General features: G+C 42.6%; 1 long non-coding RNA gene across 1 annotated transcript in view; it reads left to right on the forward strand.

Annotated features, from left to right (window-relative positions):
* The first annotated feature begins 3799 nt into the window (after positions 1-3799).
* Positions 3800-23430, forward strand: part of LOC119819437 — a 51394-nt gene continuing 31763 nt past the window's right edge. The window contains exon 1 of the long non-coding RNA XR_005286264.1: positions 3800-3986. This is a non-coding gene — a long non-coding RNA (uncharacterized LOC119819437). The remainder of the gene's footprint in view (positions 3987-23430) is intronic.

Here is a 23430-nt window from a genome sequence, read left to right on the forward strand (position 1 = left end):
TGTTCTTGATCTGGAATAGGTGTGTACACAAACGTTATGTCCACACGTGGACTCACAGGGCAAGGTGCAGGGAGCATGAAAGAGAGAGACGTTCTGCTTCTGCTTCTGGAGTTGGAGGGGCATCTCTGAGAGTGATCTAATATAAAACTGAGATGTTGTAGGTGCGAAAGCTTGGCAGTCGCACACGGCAAGTGTTCATGACACCCAAGCAGGGGGTTACCTGAACTTATAGAGTGGAAGAAGGGACTCTGCTTTGATCTAAACAGAAAGGGCCACCAGCTGAAAGGAGACCCCGTGATCGCCGCAAGCACCACACAAAATTTAGCGAATATAGATGTTTTCAGAACTGCAGCGGCTGTGGCTCTCAGACGCGTGGGCACAGGAGAGTCCCGGATGTTTTTCTTCTAAAACTCTCCCCAGACGTCCTGGAGACTATGCTAGGGAGGGGAACCAGGGAACCCAGCTTATATATGAACTGCCCCAGGTAATTCTGAAGCAGTTGGTCTGCGGACCTCTGAGACTGCGCAGTCCGCCTGCGAGGTAACCAGAGAGACGGTGAACAGTTGCAGTAAGCGGCACCCTGCACGGAGTACTTTACTCAGTCACTCCTGCGTTGTCCTGCCGTAGCCCTAGTGGCTAGCCGTGCTGGACTGCAGATCCCTTACAAGTAGGCTGTGCACCACACAGAGACTGTCAGTGACCAGCGGGAGGTCACAACACTGGTCAACGGCACGGAATCTGCCCCGCAGTGACTCCAAGTCCATGACTGAGCACAGGGGCAGGAGAATTCCCACAGTGAAATGTTAATGTAGTCTCATCTGACGTGTTGTTATGGCTTAGATCTAGTGCTCTTCTCAGGCTTGGTCCAGTCACCTTCAAACTAGAAACGAGTGAGGAGACAGACTTTTGTATGGCGATAGAGAACAATAGTAGTTTGATTTCTTTAAATAAGAATTTTTATTTTTGCATATGTGTGTGATGTGTTTTGTACGAGTGGCACACACATGTGTTCAGGTGTATGGGCATGTGTGCATGTGGAGGTTGACACTGGATGTTCTCCTTGGTGCCTCTCTACCTTATGTATTGAGGCAGCATCTTTCATTGAATACTGACATTTCGATGCTCTAGTAGCCAACATGCCTCAGAGCTAATCCCCTGAGCTGGGTACAGACAGGCTAGGGCACCTACTTATGGGTGTCCTAGGACCCAAATTCTGTCCTTCATACTTTCATGACAAGAGCTTTAAACCCAGAGACATTTTCTTACCCTGCTTTTATTTTATTTTATATTTTCATAAGAATAAAATTATGTGCCCAAGATTTTAGACTTTAGATTAAAGCATCCTTGGTATTAATTAATAATAACCCCTAGTCAACCAAATTTATTTCCCCATTTTTACCTAGAGGTAGGGGTGACAAATGATAGTCAGAGAATAAGAATTTTGTTGAATTTTATCTTAACTTCTAGGGCACACTGCACTCAGCGTCATTTACACTCCCTGCCTGTGTTCAGAACTTGCACAGTGAGACATGATGCCCTTTGAAATATGATCTGAAAAGCAAATGTGTGTGTTCCCTCAGCATTCTGAATCTATTGAGGAATGGGGAGAACTTGAAGCCCAAAGGCTTACTTTCAGTTGAACAGAAAACTTAACTAATAGAGGAATCTCAATCTTGGAAAATAAATTACTGTTTTCCCCTGGCGTCGTGGTTTGTGTGCTCTTATGGGAGAGAAATGGAAGGGTAGTATCAGGAAGGAAGGATGAGGGAGGAGTGGTGTCTGTAATGCATACACTTTTGAAAGAGGAGGAGTAATTAAATGAGATATATATGTGATTGATACACGCACACACACACACATATGTAAGCGGTGGCTGCTAGTTTGTTCCTAGTTGCTCAGACTGGAAATAATCACACAGAAACTGTATTAATTAAAACACTGCTTGACCTATCAGCAAAGGATTCTTATTGACTAACTCCTACATCTTAATTTAACCCATTTCTATTACTTTGAATTTTATCACGAAGCTCATGGTTTACCTGTAAGGTTCCAGGGCATCTGTCTCTTTCAGTAGCTACATGGCATCTGACTCTGTTTACTCTCCCCTCTATCTGCTTGCAATTCCTGCCTTGCTCTATTCTGCCCTGCTAAAGGCCCAAAACAGTGTCTTTATTAATCAATGGTAATAAAACATATTCACAGCATACAGAGGGGAATCTCACATCATATATACTTATATGTCCAATATATGGATATATTCAAACATTTAGAACCACCATAATAAAACGCAGGTGGTTTCAGAAAAAGGTAGCATCCTACCAGTCTCAGCACTGAGTCCCACTAGGAGGCAGAAAATGCTCAAAAGCCTTTTCTCCATCCATAATCCCTTGATCCTTTATTTTTTATAGGAGATAAGACAAGAAAATTTTCCTGGCTACAGGAAGATTCCCAAGAAACCCAGAAGCATTTGGGAAGGTGATTTCCTTTTGCTTTGGTTCCCCTTAAAATTTCCAACTACTAGACTGTCTTTGTCATCCTCTATCCTTACTAAGTGTGAACAAAGGATTCTGTAAATGTTGGGGACTAGGGATTTACAGGCCTGCTCTGCTGGATCATAAGGACCATCAGAGGCACGGTCTACATGATCTGTTGGCTCCTCTCTTCTCTGCTAGTAATTCTGCCTGTCATTTATCATCTGTCTTTGGAAATATGGCCTCAAACTCTGTTCTGGCTGACATCCACCATGCCCCTATCTCCACTGTCAATAGCGTCTCAGTTAAAAAAGAAATGAATTTGAAAATGTCATCTCTCTTTCTGTATTTAAGACTGCATCTCACTCTGTTGCCCAGGCTAGACTGGAACTCCCCGTACTCCACTCTGGCCTTAATCCCTTGGTGGTTTTCATGGCTCAGCCCCACAAGTGCTGGGACTCAAGACGTTAAGCTACGACCTCATGCAGAAAATGTCACAGCCTCATAAGAGAACTATAAAAAACAGCGATTCTCCTCTAGAAGTGAAGGTCCCCTCGAAGTCCCATGAGCATGGGGTTTGCATAGACGTTGTGTGTGTGTCCTGAGTGCTGTAGGTCTGTCTTGACCTCTGCGTCTCAGAAATTCCACTGGCCCCTCCCACCTACCTCAGTGGGAGTTTTTGAGATGTGCAGAGAAAGAAACTCACTGACCTTTAAAAAGCACTGATCCATCGGGGTATCGACTTGCCGGCTGTGCTGTGACTTCAGTATTTCAGTGGAGATTTTTAATCGGGAGGAGGTACAGGTCACACATTCATCTCTACCTGGCTACTGGAAAGAACTGTATTTGCCGCATCAGAGGTATTATGAATGATCTTTAGGGTCACTATACTATGTGGAAATCAAATAACAGAATTTGTTCTGAGTGGGGGGCAGAGAATGGCCTCGGTGTAGGAACTAGCTGATATGAAACAAATGAGTTTGAAAAAAAAAAGTTAGTTTTTCTGTGGAGTTAAAATAGACATGGGAGCCAGTGGATTTATGGGCCTTTACAATCCAAGAATGTCTGACTTTCATTTGAGAAGGGACAGATAAAGGTCAGCGTTGCAATGAAGGGGTTCACATCTCTGTGACTGGGATAAAAGTTGTTCCGTTCTGATAGTCTGGACACTAAAACCAAAAGATTCTCCTCAGAATTTACTTTTAGTTTTCTGTTTTCGATGATGTAACACTCTGGGGTGTGCCAAGAAGGCCAAGAGGGATGGCAAAAAGGGATTGTTTACACGGGGGCCTCTCTGCCCCTTCCAGATGTGGAAGAAGGGTCCGTTGTGCAATCCATGGCTTTGCAATTCTTGCAAAGGAATTACTAGAAAAAACTCAGGACATGACTGTGTAATTCAGTGGTAGGATATTGTAATCATCCAAGGGAGGCAGGATCAGAATTCAAGCCCAGGAAAGAACCAGAAGAATGGCTGGCTCGCAGGAACAACTATAGCACTCGGAAAGAGGCCAGGAGGTAAGCCTTAAAGACAGTTGGCGAGAGGTAAGAAGAACTGGGGGGTTTCATTACTTTCTTTTAGTGTGAGGATCAGCTACTGTAACCTGACACAGCCGAAAATCGCCAAGGCCATTAGCAAAGCAATGTGAATGGTTTGCTAGTAATTATGATTCACTTTGAGCCTGTCTTGAAAACAAAACAAGACAACAAACAAAACCATAAGAATCAACAGAGACCAAAGAGAGCTGCTGGGTCTGTGTGTCCCAGCAGCGGGTTTAACACAGTAGGTTCCTATCTGGAAAGTCTGGGTGGGAAACAAGGAACTGCCTAACCACAGGGGAAGTGAGTGCAGTGCATTTTCAAACTGTTTCCCAAATGAATTAGCCACAAAAAATGCAGTGAAAGAGGACTAGTAGAACAACACAATGTATCTGGCCAAGCTGTTATTAAATAGATCAAGCCAGTGGGTAATAATCACGTAGATGGTAAGAAAGACTTAAGTGCGTGCTTTGTGGAAAACATTTTTTTGAACTTGGGCTGTTAAAACATGTTCTAGGAAACTCTTACCCTGTTGCCAGAAAGGCAAGTATCCTCTGACTTGGTTCGCCCACTACAAAGAATGCTTGCTGGCTTTACATATAAAAGTAACAAGTGTGTGAAGGTGCCGGCACACTTCTTAGCATAAAGTCAGTACTTCATAAATGGGCATATGCTGAATCTAAAACTAAGTCATTCCCACACACAGTGAGTTTTAGTGCTAAACTATTTTATCCCTTTGGTTGAGTTTGTATAAAACATGCCAGCCTCTAACGAACTCCATTTCCACATTTCTGTTCTATCTTTCTTAAAAGAATCCTCTAGCTCCCTTGGCCCCAGCTCCTCGTTTCCTTCAAGTCACCGGGCAATGCCCCCTGCTCTACTGCTCTGCACTCAGACTCACCTAGAGGCTTTGAACTGTAAGATTCACTAACAGTTCAGTTAGTATTTTCCATGTCTTGGTGGAATCTCTCTCACACAGGCACACGTGCACAAGCTCGCACTCGCAAACACACACACACACACACACACACACACACACACGGATTTTCCCTGTGTCTGTATTCACCTCCTCACCTCCTAGAGCCTCCTAGCTGTGTCTTTCTTCACTTTTCCCTTAGCCTCTCTGGACTGTTTTCCCTCATAGCGTTTCCTCTGAATCTCCACCCTTAAAGGAAATGGTTCTTTTAACCCCCACTCCCATGCTATACCCTGTCTGCTCTCCCCATTTTGCATTTGATTGTAACACAAACACGTGTTCATGGTGGGGTTTCTACCCATCGTGTCAGGCCAGTGAGTCCAGATCTGTGTATGTAAATGAGGTCTCTCTTGTGATCTGAAGGAGTAGTGCCAGCTCCCTTTGGATACCGCCACTGGGGTGGTGGACATTGCAGTGTTGCCACTTCCAGAACTGAGTTTGTCTCAACTCGCTACTCAGTAGAGTCTCCTCCAATTTCCCTCCTTGAGTTTGGAAGTTCATTAAGCTGAAGTCGTCCTCCTGGTTGGATACCATCATCTCAGGTGTTCAAACTGTAAATAGGAAATGCGTGAGTAGTTTTTGATACCTTTCTCATGTCTAAACTTGACATCCTCGTGGGTTCTCTGGTGCTCTTGAGCCAATGTGCTAGCCCCACTTCTATTCCTTGGGTTCAGACCTTCATTGTTGTAGCTACTTGTGTTCTTCTTGCTTCCATCTCCACCAGCTCCTCCTCCATAATTCTGGAGTGGTGCTGAGCATGCGGATGCAGAGTCAAGCGTAGCCAACAGAGTCTCTGCCCTCGTGATAACTATGTTAGCATCCCATGATCACTCAAAAGCCCAGAACCAATCACCTCATTTCTTGTCCAGTGTCCTTCAGGGGCTCGTCAAAGCTTCAGAGCTATGCCTGCCTGTCTTATAATGGTTTGCAATAGATTATGTGAAACCCAGCCCAATTACCTTCTCTGGAAACTGTGACTGAGGCTGGACCCATGGCCACCCAAAAGGCAAGGTAATGGCTTCTATACTCACACGCAAATGGCACTGAATTCTAGCTGATGAAAAGTAACTTCTTAGAGCCAGCAAGACTAGCTTGCAAGTGGGGTTGGGGACATTTTAGACAGTCTTTATTTCTTCACTCTTTGTCTTACTACACAAATGTGGTTATTCAGAGCCAGCAGCCATTTAGGGTGGCAAGGAGCCTCATGGATGGAAGGAAGCTCGGATAGCTAAGACAATGGAGCATAAAGACAAGCCCCCCCCCCCCCGGGCTTTGGTAGAACTATAAATTATGGAGCTCTAAAACAACTCTGGTTTGTATATAATCACATCTTTTGTGAAAGAAAAAAGCACTATTTGGACTGATAAAGTTATATGCAGCTGAGCTTAACCCTAATAAACAAGGCTCTAAGGTCCTGCACAAAGTGAGCTTCTCTTACATCTCTGACATCACCTTGTCTTATTCCCCATGAGTACACACACCCGGATTCCATTATTTGGATGACCATCAAGAGCAGTGCGGTGTTCTTCCTAGCTGATACAGCCATGCATAAGTCATAGGCTTGTTGGAAAATTAAATTAGATAAATTATAGAAAGTATTTTGGAAAGAACAAGACCCATTATGAGTGCTTAGTAAATGTCAGGTGTAGTTACTGTTAGTTAAATGTTATCTGATTTATTGGGTCTGTAGACAATCAACCTTAAAATGCAGAGAGGACTGGGGAGATGTCTCAGTGGATGAAGAGTGCTCACTATACTGACACGAGGACCTGAGTTCAAATCCCTAGCACCTGTGTAAAGAGCTAGGAATGGTCACAAGCCCTTGTAACACCAGCAGTGTCAGGGATGGAAACCGGAACATCACTGGGGATTACTGGTTGCCAGCCTAGCTTCAGGTTCAATGAGAAACCCTGTCTCCAGTCAATAAGACAGAGAATCATAGAACAGGACCACTGTCATCCTGTGGCCTCTGCACATATGCACACAAACCCATACCTCCCCCCCACACACAAATGCACATACTATACATACATATGTCACCCAATACACCACAAACACACGCAGACACACACACATAGGCACCACCACTACCACACATACACACCACACAAAGTTTCTAAAATTACACAGAGAAAAACATTCAAGACAGAAAGGGAGATGATGTTGTAAATCATAATTCCTTTATTTAATTAAAGAAGACTTTGTCTTTTGACTCTGTAGAGCAGGCAAAAATACCGCAAGAGTTTGCACCAAACATTTGAATCTGCTTTTATGTTGAGAGATTACTGCAAGTTTTTCCCATCCCTCCCCTTCCTGTGCTGTCACTGAGTTCCTTGTGCCAAAGTCCCCTCTTGGGTCCCTCACGTCTATTTGCCTCAATTATCTCTCAGTGCTGCTCTGCCCTACCTATTTATGGGAAGTGGTAGTAACTGTATGCTTTCTCCAGGGATTTCCCTCCTCTTCTCACAGAGAAGGTCTGACAGGGGCCAGTTCTTATTTCTTCTAAGAACTAAACTCTCTTGCTTAACTTTATCATCTGTGGCAGTCATCGTCTTTCTGGGAAAAGGACTATGTTTTCTACCAACGAAGACAGAGATGGAGCAAAGGACATTGGAGCAAAGGGTGGCAATAGCAGAGCCCAGGCACACCCTAGAATGGCAGGCAGCTCCGCAGGACAGAATCCTGGGTCCAAGGTGCAGTGCCCTGACAGACACACCAGCCTTTCTTTTACACATCTGTCATTGCTCCAACCTCTCTGCCTGTTTTCCCTCCATCTACTTTTCTAGTTTCTCCTCTGTTGTCTCTCAATGATAATGGTCCTTGGGCCTCTACTTACTGCCTTGAGCTCTCTTTCCCTGGATGAACTCAGTCATGCCAGGATCACAGGAAGCAGACCTATCTCTCACCTTCAGAACAGTATGCTCAACTGCTTGCTACTTCCAGAAAGGTTTCTCCTTTGCACATTTCCATATTCCAGTGGGGCTGATGATGCCAGCTCAGGTAATACTTTAAAAGTTGAATCTCAATAACTGGTCCAGTACTGGAGATGGTAAGGCTGCAAATCCATTTATGCAGGCAGATGGTTTTGTGTAATAATTGTGGCATCTCTCCCTTCTCCAGTTCTGAGCATGGCTAGTCACCTACATTAGGGCTAACCTCCCTCCTGTAATCTTTCCTTCTCCTCAAACTTGCCTCTCTCCCAGCACTTCTTATCATAGAAAATGGTACCTGTTATGGAAGAGAATATTTGTTTAACTAATTTGTTACATTTGTGTTGTGGAATAATTGTTTGACTATGTTAAGATGTGTTGCAATTGTTTACGCTGTATTGTTGCTTTACCTTGTCTGCCTAAGGCACTGGGCTGGTCTAATAAAAAGTTGAATGGCTAATAGCAAGGCAGAGGATGGCTAGGCAGGTAGAGAGGAAAGGGGGCCAGCCTTCCAGGGCCCAAGTAGCATGGATGTACAGAGAGATGAGATAATGGGTCATACAACTGAAGGAAATTAGAATAAACAGATTAACTTAAGTTATAAGAGCTAGGAGGACAAGCCTAAACTAAGGCCAGGCTTTCATAATTAATAATAAGTCTCCATGAGCTGATGGCCCAAAGAAAAATCCATCTACATATGGCACCCAATGCAGGACTTGTATTTCTACACAGGGCCTGAGAAAGTGGTCTGTCTGATAGGCTCGCATACAGAGGCATGGCTCTTTTAAGAGGCCCTGCCACCAAGCACTCAAATGGAGTTATGAGCTGCAAGTAACATGCTACTCAGCAGCAGGAGACTAGGTAGAGATGCCTACTGAAGCATGGACCCAGAAACGTCCCAAAGCTGGGACAAATAGACCAGTTCGAGGCCAGGGTCCATAGGACATAAAGCTATGTGTAACCCCAGTGTGACAAAGACAGGTGTCAGTGCGAAGCCACACACTGAGTTTAAGGTCTGGCTCATGCAGCCAGAGACTGCTATAGGTTCACAGTAAAGCAGATCCAAAACAGGGTACCATGTGTTTTAAAATGTGCATAGGTACTTAAGAAAGAAAAAAAATGGGTATAGATAGTCATAGGAAAAATAAATAATTTAAAAATAATAAAGTATTTAAGGAGAGCAAGTAATATAAAAAAAGCCATGTAAAGATGAGAAATACACAAGGACTCTGGATGTTGTTGTGTTGACTTTGAGTTTTTTGAATGCTGATAGGCTATGACAGCTGCTGAGAAACAATGAGATTGGAAAAGGAATGACTGAATTAAACCAGCCTAGATACTTTAGGGATATCTTAACTTTAAAATGAAATTCAGAAAATATATCATGTTAGGAGAGAGGTTATGCTTTTGTTTCCACCGAAAATGAAAGGCTGTGATACTTTCCAGATTAATAGAGATCAGGTTTGATCAGGGGAGACCTTCTGAAAATCCTGGCTACAGACATCAAGAAATAAACCAAGGAAAGCTACAAGACAGGTGGCCTATATACTGATTCCTCTGCATGGGGACAGTTCTGTTGCTGAACACCAAATGTTACAACTAGTTTTCCTAGGAATTGACCATTATCTCAATTTTCAGGGTTCCCTAAAGACTATGTCACCCCCAGACAACAGGGTATTATGCTTATGTAGCTCATTTAAAAATATAGTGTATAATTTAAAAAATAGTTAATAGTCATCTATAATAATCAAACTTGTAGTCATATTAGGTATGTTTTCAGGGTTAACATATATTTTAGATAGATAGATGGTCTTCAAAGGCTTCAGAGGCCTGTAGAATATGCCATTTAAGGTTTTTCATGACAGCAAGGCACATCTGTTCCTGGAATAAAAAAGCCAACTTGCTTCATGAAGTGATGATGGGAATCAAAGAACCTCCATATGGAGTTTGGTTTCACTGTGGCAAAGCTAGCTAGAAACTGTCCTTGTCTCAACTGCTCATGGTATCCTGACCAAACTGGGCATGCGGGACACAAATAAAAGTGACTGCTAAGCTTTGTCAAGACAAGGTGAGTCAGTTCTTCAAAATTCCTGCTTCATAAAAAATGTCTGCCAGATATTCTAGGCCTATAGGCCAAAGATGGATGTTCCACTGTTGCAGAAAAAAACTGGGTAACTGACCAGGTAGCCAGATGTCTCTATCATTTCTATAGTTTTGAGAGTAGCTTGAACTGCACTTCTGTTTACTCAGGTAATATTATATCCTTCTGGGGTCTTTGGTGGAACCCAAAGAAAGGGGAAATGCTGTGGGACATTTGTACACTGTGTGAAGATGTGTTGCTGAGAATGGTGTAACACAAAGATGAGCAGCCAATAGCTAAGCAGTCGATGTACAGGTAGGACTTCTGGGCAGAGAGAGAGGAGGTGGGAGGGGAGGATCAGGGCACACGGGAGATGCCATGGAGACACAGGGAGTAGGACATACAGAATAAGAGAAAGAGAAAAGCCACATGGTAAAATATAGATTAATAAAAGTGGGGTCAATTTAATATAAGAGCTAGTAGGACAAGCCTAAGCTAAGACTGAGCTCTCATGATAACTAAGAAGTCTTGGTGTTATTATTTGGGAGCTGGCTGGCAAACAGCGAAAGGCTGGCTGCAGGTACCGGTACCTAAATTATTGCCCCAGGAGTGATGTTGACTTTGACTTTTTACTGTTCCCCTCTGAGGCCATTTAATCAATCACTCATTTCTACCAACTCCATTCCTGCACAGCACCTATGACACATCCCCTCCCTACCCTTGGGGGTAATACCAGAGGGATGCTGGTGCAGGGTCAGAAAAGCCTTCTTGAATCTGTGTCAGTATGCTTCTTGTAGGAATATGTCAGCAGACTTAAATGTGCCCAAATGATCCCAAATGATCTTTTCATCTCTAGATATTTTTAAATGTTTATTATTTATTTATTTGTCTGTTTAATGTATGAGTGCTCTATCTGCACGTACACCTTTACTCAATGGAGTAAAACTGGGTATCACAACCACACTCCAGCACTTGCTCTATGCTCACTTTATTTCTCATCAGAAACCGTTAAGAAATAAGCAACATATTTCTCAATCACTGAAAGAGAACTCTATATTCAAAATTCTTGGTCCGTGAAAATATCCTTCAGGAATGCAGAAGAATGTAAGACTTTCTCAGATAAGAGTAAATTAAGAGAATCTGTCTTCAGCAGATCTGTCTTAAAAGACTGCTAAGAAAAGTTTTCCAATCAGAAAGGAGCAATGCAAGAAAAACTTGGGGCATCAGGAAAGAAGAAAGAGCCCAGTATGTACAAACTCCTCTTGAGATTCTTCAATTGTTTGATAGTTTAAAACCAAAATTTGACTTGTAATGTTGTTCAAATGTGTGTGAGACCTGAAGACAACCATATCCTAATTTAATGATGTAAGAGGAAGCAATGTTTCTGTATTTCACAAGCCTTATGAAATCATGCCATCAGTAGACCGTGATAAAGTTGTGTTTACTTATTGCAATGTGGGGCAAAGTACATAAGAAGCACACTCAGAAGCACAGTGAACAAATTGAAGGGGATCCAAGGGTTAGGAAGGTGACTCTGTGGATAGAAATGTTTGCAATGCAACGAGCATGGAGACCTGGTTTCCATTTCCCAGAATCCACATAAAAGCTGGAGGCATAGGGTGAGTGTGGTAGTTTGAACAAGAATTGCTCCCAGAGGCTCATATATTAGAATGCTTCGTCACCAGGGAGTGGAACTGTTTGAAAGGATTAGAAGGGTGAGGAGGAGTGGCCTTATTGGAAGAAGTGTATCGCTGGGGGTGGGCCTTGAAGTTTCAAAAGCCCAGTCAGGCTCAATCTCCTGACCTCCCCCTCTCTGCCTGCCAGCCATAATGCAGCTCTTAAAGACTTCCCAGCACCATGCTCGCCATACCTGCTGCCATATTTTCGTCATGATGACAATGGACTAAGCCTCTAAAACCTGTAAGCCAGTCCCCAGATAAATGCTTTCTTCTATAAGAGCTGCCTTGGCCCTGGTATCTCTTCACGGCAACAGAGCAGTGCCTAAAACAGTTAGCATGGATAATCCCAACATCCTAGAAGGAGATGGCAGGTGGAGACAAGAGAATCCCCGGAAGCTTTGGGCAGCTAGGCTGGCACACACAGTAACCAACAACAAACGACTCTGTCTTAAACAAGGTGGAAGGTGAGGATGAACACCTGGAGTTATTCTCAGAGCCCCCCCCCCCACATGTGTGCCACACACATGAAGTACACATGCATAGATACAAATCACACACACACACACCATTAAATTATAAAAAAAATAAACTCAAATATCCCATAGAAAATCAGGAAAAATAAATCAAATAAACCAAAGAAGTCAGTGATACTAAAAAGGAAAAAAAAGATTTATTTATGTCTTAGCATGTCAACAATTACATGAAGCATAAGTAGACTAAATTTACTAATCAAAAGAATATGAGAGGATAAAAAGAAATGATTCAACTATCTTGTTCACAAGAATATAATATGAGGGAGCTGGAGAGATGGCTTAGTGGTTAAGAGCATTGCCTGCTCTTCCAAAGGTCCTGAGTTCAATTCCCGGCAACCACATGGTGGCTCACAACCACCTGTAAAGAGGTCTGGTGCCCTCTTCTGGCCTGCAGACATGCACACAGACAGAATATTGTATACATAATAAATAAATAAATATTTTAAAAAGAATATAATATGATACAGATCTGATATAGATATTCAAATATGATACAGATACCTTGCATGCACAAAGATAGTAAAAAATATATTCCATGAAAGCCCTAATCCCAAAACAGTAGGAATAGCTATATTTACAGGAGGCTTCTCAGAGCAAAGAAAATTATTAGAAGCTGTGATCAACATTCCACAAAGAGATAAGGGTCAACACACCCAAAATACCTGATAATCCCAACTGTTTATTTACCAAGCAATGAAGCTTCAAATCACGTAAAGCAAAACTAGTAGAATTGAATGATGAATTGTAAAACCCCACAAATACAGTTATATCAAAAGACTGAAGCGCACATTGAGCCAAGAACGTGCCTGTAGAACATCCTGTCTAATGATATAGAATATTCTTCTCAGATGTCATCATAATACACACCAAGATAAGTCATGCCAAGAATTACTTAAAAGCTTCATATTAAGGAAGAGAAATCATTTAACATGTATCCTCTGTCTACAATGCAATAGAATTAGGAATAAGTAACCCAAGACCATAGAATAATGTACAATAATGGATGCATATATAAGGGGAGCAGAGAAATGGCTCGTCATCATTTAAACTCCCTCCACACAGGATCCTAGAAAAAGGATACAATAACACCAAAGGGGAGTGGTAAGGAACAGGAATCAATAAAAGGAAAAATACAATAGAAAAGACAGGTGCAAAGATTTGGCTTTTTGAAAAGTTCAAGATTGACAAACTTTTAACAAGGGTGGCATAAACAACAGGGAAAACCAACATTAAGGAAAGAGATAAGGGCCCTCACTGCAGATACTACAAACATCAAAAGAATCCCAAGGCAATAATATGAACATTTCTATTTATGAATAATTGGCAATTTAGATAAAATGAACCTTTTTGTTCACATGCACAAAATACTGCAACTCACCCAATATGAGACAAATAATATGAATATCCCTATACCTACTAAGGTTTATTGTAACCAGGACAATTCTCTGAACTTTTCTTCCAAGTCAAGAGTATTTTCCTCTAATTCTTCAACTTGGTTGTAATTTAAGTCAAATAGTGGCCAATTGCAACTTGAATTACTAAAGTGTTAGATTATAATGAAAAGACTTGCACTATATCCTTAAAGACATGTGTTCTCAAAACAAACAAACCAGTCCAAAAAAGAGAGAAAAATAAATAAAACCAAATATAAGCAGAAATTTATATCGTGAGAAAAAAAAGATGAGCACTAAAACTTCTGCCCTGCAAAATATTAAAAAAAAAAATACTTGGTGAAAGTCTGGTAATATCCTGCTGACGACACCACACACCTTGGCTATAGGACATAGAGAAATCAAAGGAAAATGAGTTGGAGGCCTCCTCCTCTCCCACGTCCTGCATGGCTTGGTCCTGGAAACCTGACCAGAATGAGTTAGCAAGATGGGCAGACACAACTCCCACCCCACCTGCCACCCTGACATATTCTGATTCAGTGGGCTGAGGAATTTTAACAAGATTGCTGAGCAAATATAATAATCCAGGTGGTCTGTATCCTGGTCCCACTTAGGGAGACCATACTCGTTAGTCGATACACCTACATCATGCCTCGTATCCCATTGTAAAGGGACAGTCGCATAAAGGGAGCACTGACCATGACTGAGGAGAGACTGTGATCTTCAGCATCTTTCAGAAGATCTCTGCTATCACCAAGGTGCGAGGCAGTTATTAGAAACCTAATCAAAACTTACTTTTCTGAAGTTAATTAACACGTTTTATGTCGTAGTTATGCTAGCCAAAGCTATATATGCACAGGCTGTCCTTTTGGCTGCAGCCTGCCTCGTGCAGAGGAAATAGCAGTGGGATAACATGCCCACTGGGCATTATGCTACAAATGCGCTTCCCTGCAGCAAGGCATTCATTTATAGACTACTGCGCTGCATTATGCATGGAATCTGGCCTCATCTGATCCCTGGACTCGTCCCCGAGTTAAACATTTCCTTTCTCTAGCTGTTATGATTTAAGGCAAAAGCTTAGGATCAATACTAAAATAAATTAGCGTTCTCAGGTTGTTATCTCTAAAGTATGTATTTTTAATGTTAGTAAGAGTTAAGAAAATAGAAATTAGTGTAAAATTCGTAATGGTCACCCGACATATAAGGGCGATCATTAAAACTAATCATTTTGATGTCTTTTCTCCATTCTGATATTACTTATAAAATTGTTTCCTATTAATATATTCATTATTAAAAACAAGACATAAAATGAGTTTGCCAAGAAGCCATAGTTCTGTTGAAGCTGTGAAGACATCATCTATGCATCTATGGAACTCAGAGGAAATCCAGGTGTCCCGGACACCCCTGTAGGACAGAGAAATTGATACAGCCAGCCACTTGTTGCTACACCTATTGAAGGGCCATCTCAAGCCTTTCCCATCCTGAAAAAAAAAAATAGGAAAAAAATTCAAAAGGACTCTCATATGTGTGTGTTGCGGGGGTGGGGCGACTCTTGCATTCTTAGATCTTGATTCTACGCCAACTCTGAAATAGTTAGAGTAATTACAAAGATAAAGGGTAAAAGTCACAGAGTTCTGGCTGGGACATTCCAGAGCAGGAACAAGCTTGGCGCCATTTTTTATAGTTATGCCTGTTAAGATTTAATAGATGGAAAGTTTCATTAGTGAGCTGCGCTGCAATTAACTTCAAGGAGCGTCCAGACTACTGTGCGCGGCTCTTACAGAAAGCCATGCGGCTTCCCCTCCTGAGCCCTGGGGTGCTCGACATCTCAGTTATGAAAAGCTGGGAAAAGAAAGCATTTTAAAAACATTTTAAAAACACACAGCCTAGTCCTTTCTTATCACATAACACATGATAAGAATGGGGTTTTACTCAACAGGCATGCCAAATGTTGACTGGAAATGGGTTGTTTTTTATGTATACTGTTATTATATGCAACATTTACATGGAGGTCCTCATTTCTCCTGCTATCTCATAAAATGGAACAGAGTGATGTTAGAAGTAGCTCCTGTAAATCAAAATTACCCTGAGCCATACATTCTATCTTTAATAGAAAATCCTTGCTATGATCACCAACAAAGTCAGCCAGCACTAGAGTGGAGAACGCAAGGTACGGAATGCAGTGAGGGGCTGTTCTCCAGTAGCTGGGCAGAGTCCAGTCTGCCCTGGAGATGTGAGCCCAGACGTAAGGTAGCCCTTAGACTCAACCTTTTAAAGGATGAAGCCATGGCTCCTCTGCATCTGTGCCATCTGTGCCACCCGTCCCCAAAGTGTTGCCACTACTCTAGTCAGCTGTCCTTGGTAGGTGTCTCTACCAAGCTCAGGCTGCAATTTCTTTATCCTGTATGATATAGCTAAACTGTTAGGGTCCTCATTGTTATATTTTATTGTATAAACCACAGACTGGCATGGTATTTTTTTTAATAACTTGAAGAACAAAACCTGCATTTTATGACTTTTAAAATCTGTGTTGATACTTTTTCTTCCCATTACCCCTCCCCCGCCATTTATTCTCCATGTTTCCATTAATAGGCTGCAGGCTTTAAGTGTAGTAGGCATGGAACCCTGGTAAGCACTTTCAAAGACGTGTGCTCGCTTTCTCAGACCAGAGGCTACACTTGGTGCCTGAAACCGGTAATTATAGTTTGACAAACTGTTATGGAGTACCTAAAACACTAGAGTTTGGGGAGACATAGAATTGTCTTCTGGACCAATGTGTTTGCTGCTAAGTCCTCTACTGAGTGTGAGATCCGGAAGTGTGTGAGTTCTGTTTTTACCTGCCTTGCCCCACATGGCAACATTGTCTGTGAGAGGGTGGGAGTGAAGACCGAACCCCCCAATTCTTCTTTGTCCCCTGTGCAATGTCCCTTCCACGGGAGACGATTTTCTGTGAAACTTCTAGATGACTTTATGGGGTGTTTTGTTTTTGTTTTTTTGGGGGTTTTTTGTTTTGTTTTGTTTTTTGGGTTTTTTTTTTTTTTTGTCTTTTTAAAATTCACCTGATACCATGTCCCCAAATGTGACTGAGATGGGAAGAACGTGACAATGTCATGGCAGGAAGTCAAGCTTCTGGTCCCTGAAAACTGTCTGCCTCCTGTTCATAAATGAGCACATCAGGACAGTACTCACATCCTCTCTGGTTGCTATGGTATTCTACACTCTGAATACTTGGATGCTTTAGTCAGGTAGATCCTGTTTCTTGGAAAACTTTTGGTTTGGTTCTAGGAAAACTATGAGGACTTATGGAAAGGTTGTATTAGAGCTGTGGAGGTCAGGATGGTTGTTTGGGTTTTCTGTATTTGTGGTTGGCTTTGTTTCTACCCTTGAACACCAGCATTCACTTCTAGAGATCTGTGAAGCATTAAGCGGAATTTCTTCCATCTCCCTACAGTATTGTATTTAGAACAGGGAGCCAGGAATCCTCCTGGAGAGCTGAATTCTGGCCTTAAGTGTCTCTTTAGATGCATACACTTCTGAACGTCTCTGCTAATCAATGTGCTTATTTATCGGTTCTCTCACAGGAACGTAGCTAGGCTTCCTTGATCTTTAGGATGGACACATCAGCCTTGCCTTGTGGAGTGTGAAATGGACGGCTACGTTGTGCAACCTTAGCTGTCTGTAGTGGTCTGCATTCTCATTGGAAGAAACATTGGACTCTTTACAAGCAGAGACAGTATAATATACAATAATACTAAGTCTGGTGTTCGAGAATGTTTCCACAAATAGCTTAGTATTAATTAGGGAACCGTTCTTGTTTGACATGTTTGTTTTTAATTCTTAATGGGCTTCCAAGTGGGGTAATGCAGTAAGTCCCCAGAAAAACTAACAATTATCTAGCCTAAAGAGCTTCGGATTTCACCGCGAAATTAAGATTGTGGGGAAAATTCTGTTTTCATCCCACTTATATTAACCTTTTCTTATCCATATTACCTAAAGGTTAACTTGTTCTTGCCATTTTTATGAAATGAGAAGCAGGAACTGTGTCTTTTTATTTGGGTGTAAAATTAGTAATCAAGGGTGGGAAATGGCTGGAAGAAAACAAGAGAAAAAGGAACTTATTGCACCAGGCCAAAGCATTACCAAGCTTTGACTAAACTTTCTCTTGTTTTCTCCCCCATCTTTGAGGGCCACCATCTTCCAAATAAAAGGCTGTTGAGCGTATAGGAAGGCCAGTAGCTGTTGCAAGTGAACAAATGTTCTCTTGCCCAATAGGCAGGACTCTATCTATCATCTATCTATCTATCTATCTATCTATCTATCTATCTATCTATCTATCTATCTTTTTATTATTTTGCCTTGGGATGCTGGGCCTTGAGTCTAGGCTTAGCCTGACTTAGTATAGAGTCCAGGACTGCCTGCCTAGTGATGGCACCACTCACAGTGAGTTGGGCTCTCCCCTGTGATTCATTAATCAAGAAAATGTCCTAGAGACTTGCCTATAGGACCAACAGGTGGAGGCACTGTCTCAATGGAGGTCACCTTTTCTCCGATCACCCCAGCTTGTGTCAAATTGGTCAAATTTGACTTACCTAACATAAGAAGTCAAGGCTCTCACACTGGGTTTTGAATTCCTTTTTGCTATGCCTTTGACCTATGCTATCCCTTCTGACCATTTCCCTCCATATCTGGTCCCTCTCCTTTCTGTGGTAGGATGATGTGGGGATGAGCCCTAGACCCCTTCTTCCTCGGGGAAAACAGTGAAGTCTCTGGAGGATCATTCACATTTGGCTCCCAATCTTTCCACTTACTGAATCTGTTTCTGGTCTGCAAAGGGGGGGGGGGTAGTGATTTATCCCACCAAGGATGAATTTTAAAGATAAATAACAATTCCTGGTACAAAGTAACCACTAAAGAAACGCTGAGACTGTTGCAGTTATTGCTCATTTTAAAAATATTTTTAAGAGAATTTGCATTTGTGTATGTTTATGTATGTGCATCTGTGTGTGACGGATTTTTGACATACTTCCTCTCACCAAGCTCCACCTCCTAACAGCTCTATAACCTCCCTCACAGCGCCACCAACTGAGGTTCACATATATGAGCCCGTGAGGGCTGTTTCTTCCTGAGACCATTACAGCTGTCGATCACGGTTTATCACCCGGTGCGTGTTCAAACACCAAATCTTCCACAAGAGAGCTGGTGCCCTGGTGTCTGTACTCTTAAATGTTTCTATTTCAAGACAGATCCAAACATTTTAAGTACCTGAAAACTACAAGGTCTCCCCGTTTCCGGCATACAATTGTAAAATTGTAGAAACACTAGAGAAGCTACTGGCTTTGCCCAGGACACATTATTTCTTGTATTTAGTAGCTTCCCATGTGGCTCCAAATATTCAAAATGCACATGGTATGTTCTTGATATTCAAGTAACTGCACACCTAGAAAGAGAATTCAGGCAGGGGTGCCCCAGCCTTCTTGGTGCCCTCCTTCTCATCGGGCCCTCCTATGCTCTGCTTGTCTTTGGAACTGAGTTTTTACAAATGACTTATGCTCATGAGGCCTCAGTGTTCCCGACTATAGTGGGGCCACAGTACCTACAGACAGGAATGCACAGGTCACATTGCGTAATGTACATGAAGATGTTTTTCACTTGTAGGAAAATCCTAGTATACTTGCTGCTTGTAGCTATTATTAATCTAATACCAACCTGTGCACCAGCAACTGGATTTGAGGAAGCTTTAGAAATGGCTACATAGTTACATTCAATTTCATATCTTCCTCTCACAGCCTGGACTGCAGGAGAGGTCTCCTCTTCGCAGAGGAAATTCGTTCCTTCAACAAAAGGTGGTATGCGTTTGGGCTCGTGGTTCTGACTGTTCCTAACTGATGAGCTATCTTGTTAGACCCGGGCGCCCCGCCGATGAGAATAGCTCCAACAGGCCTAAAAGAATGTCATGTAACATTTATTAGAGTCATTGCAACAGGGACACCTCCCACTCACTTTGATTTAGTGACATTACTTCTGGTTAAAAGCCTTAGGTAAGGCCACACACGGTGGCTGGTGATTTGGATAATTAGAAGGAAAGGCAGAGGCCTGTCTCTTTACAAGGAAGTTAGCAGTGACATGCAATTAAAGCAAACCGTTGGGGGAAGCTGGGTAGCCATAAGGACTACGGTGGATCGGGTCAAATCAAACATTTCTAAAAATCCTCTGTCTTCACAAAGGATTTCTGTTTCTCTACTTAACAAATTACTGCTGAGATGACTGTTCATTTACACAAGCAGAATAACCGCGCAGCACCGTGGTCATTTTTCTCATAATTTGTAGGAGCACAAAGGCCAGTCGCCGCCGCCTCCGCCGCCGCCGCCGCTGCTGCTTACTTTCTCAGGCAACCAAAGTATCATTGTCATGTATGTTTTTGTGGGGGGGGTTCTGCTTTAAACTGTGGGCTTCGATATGCGTCACCTATTCCGATTCTGAGGGCTGTGAGAGAAGGCGGTAGGGGGCTGTTATTAAGTCCTTTTCAAACAAAGAAACGAAAGCTGAGTTCTGAGAAGGTGTTATTGGTTTACTTAGGGTGGAAGCAAGAGGAAAACTCAAGCCACAGGTGGAAATTGTAAAAGCAGCCTCCGCCATCACCCTTCCCCCTTCCTCCTTCCCCTCCCCGCCCCCGCCCCTGGCTGGAGCAGTTTTCTTCCTCTTCCCAAAACACAGAAGTGGTTGTGGGTGCCTTCAGAAGAAATAACACACGGATCCTTCCACGAGTTAAAGCTTGCATTCACCACACGCCACCTCCTCAAGTCTGCGTGGGGTGTACAACAGGGAATGTGGCCGGATGCTAGCCTAGGCTTGACCTCAGCTGTGTGTGGGTACCTGGCGCTCAGAGAGAAACAAGGAAGGAAACAGAAGCCACGATCCCATTAACACTTACTTTACTCTTAGTGAACGCCAGGGGCTAAAGTGTGTGCCTTGTGTGACGTCAAACACCCCAGCAACCTCCAAGGTACTAGTTAGCATCCGAGATGGTGGAAGGAACCGAACCGAGAGGCTTAGAATATCTCCCCGGAGCTTGAACCTAGATGTACCCTTTCAGCCCTAAGCGGCGTGGCCTCCCCGAAACAAAAACTATGTGTTACTGAAAAGCTGTTACCTTAGTGATTGGCCAAGCCTGTGTGTGGTGGCCCTGCAGGGGAATGTGGAGGGGGCCTTTCTACAAGCTCTTTCAGCAACAAGAGTTCCTCGGGGGGATTCAAGGTGGAGGGTTGAAACTGTTAACAACAGCAAAAATGTGAGGTGCAAACGTGTTCAGATACAGGGATAGAAGAGAACAGGCAGCATCTATTGGGTGGTCCATCTCTCTTGGGATGAATGTCGGATATTCAGCTGTGGTATTAATTTTTATGTCATCCAACGCCGTTTCCTTGCTGACTTGGCAAATGGGTCACTAAGTTACTGAAATGGGAAGTTCCTCGTGGGTATTGTTGGGGCTGGGGGGAAGAGAGAAGGGAAGTTCCTACATTTGGAGTTTCCTGGACCATAAATAACGGCTCTGTTGCCATTCCTGGCAATATGCTTCTGTCATTAATTGACTTTTATGGAAAGCTATGATGTTGATGACTCTGGCCTCTCCCAGCTCTTGATCTATGTGGTGTTATGTGGTGTAGACAGCAGTGCTCACAGGTGGGATTTGTCTGACAGGGGAATCTGAATTAGTCTGTTGTGAAAAACCTGCTAATATACGGCATGTCCCTGCACTGGGTAGGTGGGAAGAGAACGCAACAACGATGCTCAGTCCGTTCCTTCTGACTGGTTCCCCAGCATCTGTGCAGGGGATCAGAATGTCCTGGTCTCTGTTAGGCTACATTTTTAAAGATTTATTTTTATTATTTTTAATTTCTTTTCTTTTTAAAATAGAAAACCAACTATCTTTTTTCATTTTACATACTAATCCCAGTTCCCACTCCCTCCTCTCCTCCCATTCCCTCCACCGTCCCACCACCTTATCCCCCTCCCCCATGCACTCAAGGCTTTGGGGAAGGTCCAAGGCCTTCCCTAATATAGCTAGGCTGAGCAAGGTATCCATCCAAAGAGAATAGGTTCCCAAAAAGCCAGTACAAGCAGTAAGGATAAATCCTGGTGCCACTACCAGTGTCCCTGCAATCTGCCCCAGCCATACAATTGTCACCCACATTCAGAGGGACTAGTTTGGTCCTATGCTGGTTCCTTCCCTGTCTGGCTGGAGTTGGTGAGCTTCCATTAGCTCAGGTAAACTGTTTCAGTGGGTGAATCCATCATGGTCTTGACCTCTTTGCTCATATTATCATTCCTCCCACTCTTCAACTGGACTTTGGGAGCTCAGACCAGTGTTCCGATGTGGGTCTCTGCCTCTGTTTCCATTAGTTGCTGGATGAAGATTCAACTATGTTCATAGCAGCATTATTTGTAATAGCCAGAACCTCGAAACAACTTAGATGCCCCTCAACCGAAGAATGGATAAAGAAAACATGGCACATCTACACATTAGAGTATTACTTAGTGCTAAAAAAACAATGACATCTTAAAATTTGCATGCAAATGGATAGAACTAGAAAAAAAAATCTCGAATGAGGTAATGCAGACCCAAAAAGATGAACATGGTATGTACTCAATCATAAGTGGATACTAGCTGTAAGGAATATTGAGCTTATAGTTCATGCTAAAGAAGCTAAGTAACAAGGAGAACCCTAAAAAAAAATACATAGATCCACCTAGAAAGGGGAAATAGACAGGATCGCCTGACAAAATTGGGAGAATTGTAGGGGAGGTAGGGCAGAAGGGGAAGAGGAGGGGAGAAGGGAACAGGATAGTCGAGATGGAAGAAGGACAGAGATGAGAACAAGGAAAGAGATATTTTGATTGAGGGAGCCATTATAGGGCTAGCAAGAAACCTGGCACTAGAAAAATTCCCAGGAATCCACAAGGATGACCCCAGCTAAGACCCTAAGCAATAGAGGGGAGGGTGTCCAAACTGGCCTTGCTCTGTAGTCAGACTGATGAATATATTAAATATCACTATTTTTTATTATTTTTAATTGTGTGTCTTGTATGTGTCTGTGTGTATATGCACACACATGTGTGTACAAGTGATATCAGAAGCCAGAGGAGTTGGATCTTCTAGAACTGATGTGTGCCACCTCATGTGGATAATAGGAATCGAACTCTGATCCTTTGGAAGAGAGGTATATGCTCTTAACCACTGAGCCAACTCTTCAGCTCCTTAGGTCAAAATTTAAGTGTTGAGACTTTTTAATTTAATTTTTTTCCCCAAAGTTGTTGGAAGGGCAAAGATCTTAGTCTAAGATTTAGTGGTGCTCTTCACTCAAGGTTGGAGGGGCCTGAGTGTACAGGACTCTCCTGGCCACCAAGGCTAAACAGAGGACTCCAGCTGAGGAGAACCAGTCCATCTTTGGGAAATAGATCACACCTGTCTTAACAGTTCTGCCAGAAAATTACGTATTACCTTTGACTTAAAGTTTCTCTGCGTGGTTTCCAGACCAGATTTTTTTTTTTAAAAAAAAGTATCCATTACAGTTACTGAAAGAGCTTATTATTATAATGATCGACATTAAGATCATTGTTGATAACCCATGCTGATTAAGTCAATTAAAAATTTTAATCCTGGGCAGGCGGATCTCTGTGAGTTCGAGACCAGCCTGGTCTACAAGAGCTAGTTCCAGGACAGGCTCCAAAACCACAGAGAAACCCTGTCTCGAAAAATCAAAAAAAAAAAAAAAATTTAATCCTGTTTTTGATGGCCAGACCAAGAGTGGGCTCGAGCCTCCAAAAAGTCACTTA

This window comes from Arvicola amphibius, chromosome 7 (assembly GCF_903992535.2).
Source record: "Arvicola amphibius chromosome 7, mArvAmp1.2, whole genome shotgun sequence".
In the NCBI taxonomy this organism is placed as follows: domain Eukaryota; kingdom Metazoa; phylum Chordata; class Mammalia; order Rodentia; family Cricetidae; genus Arvicola; species Arvicola amphibius.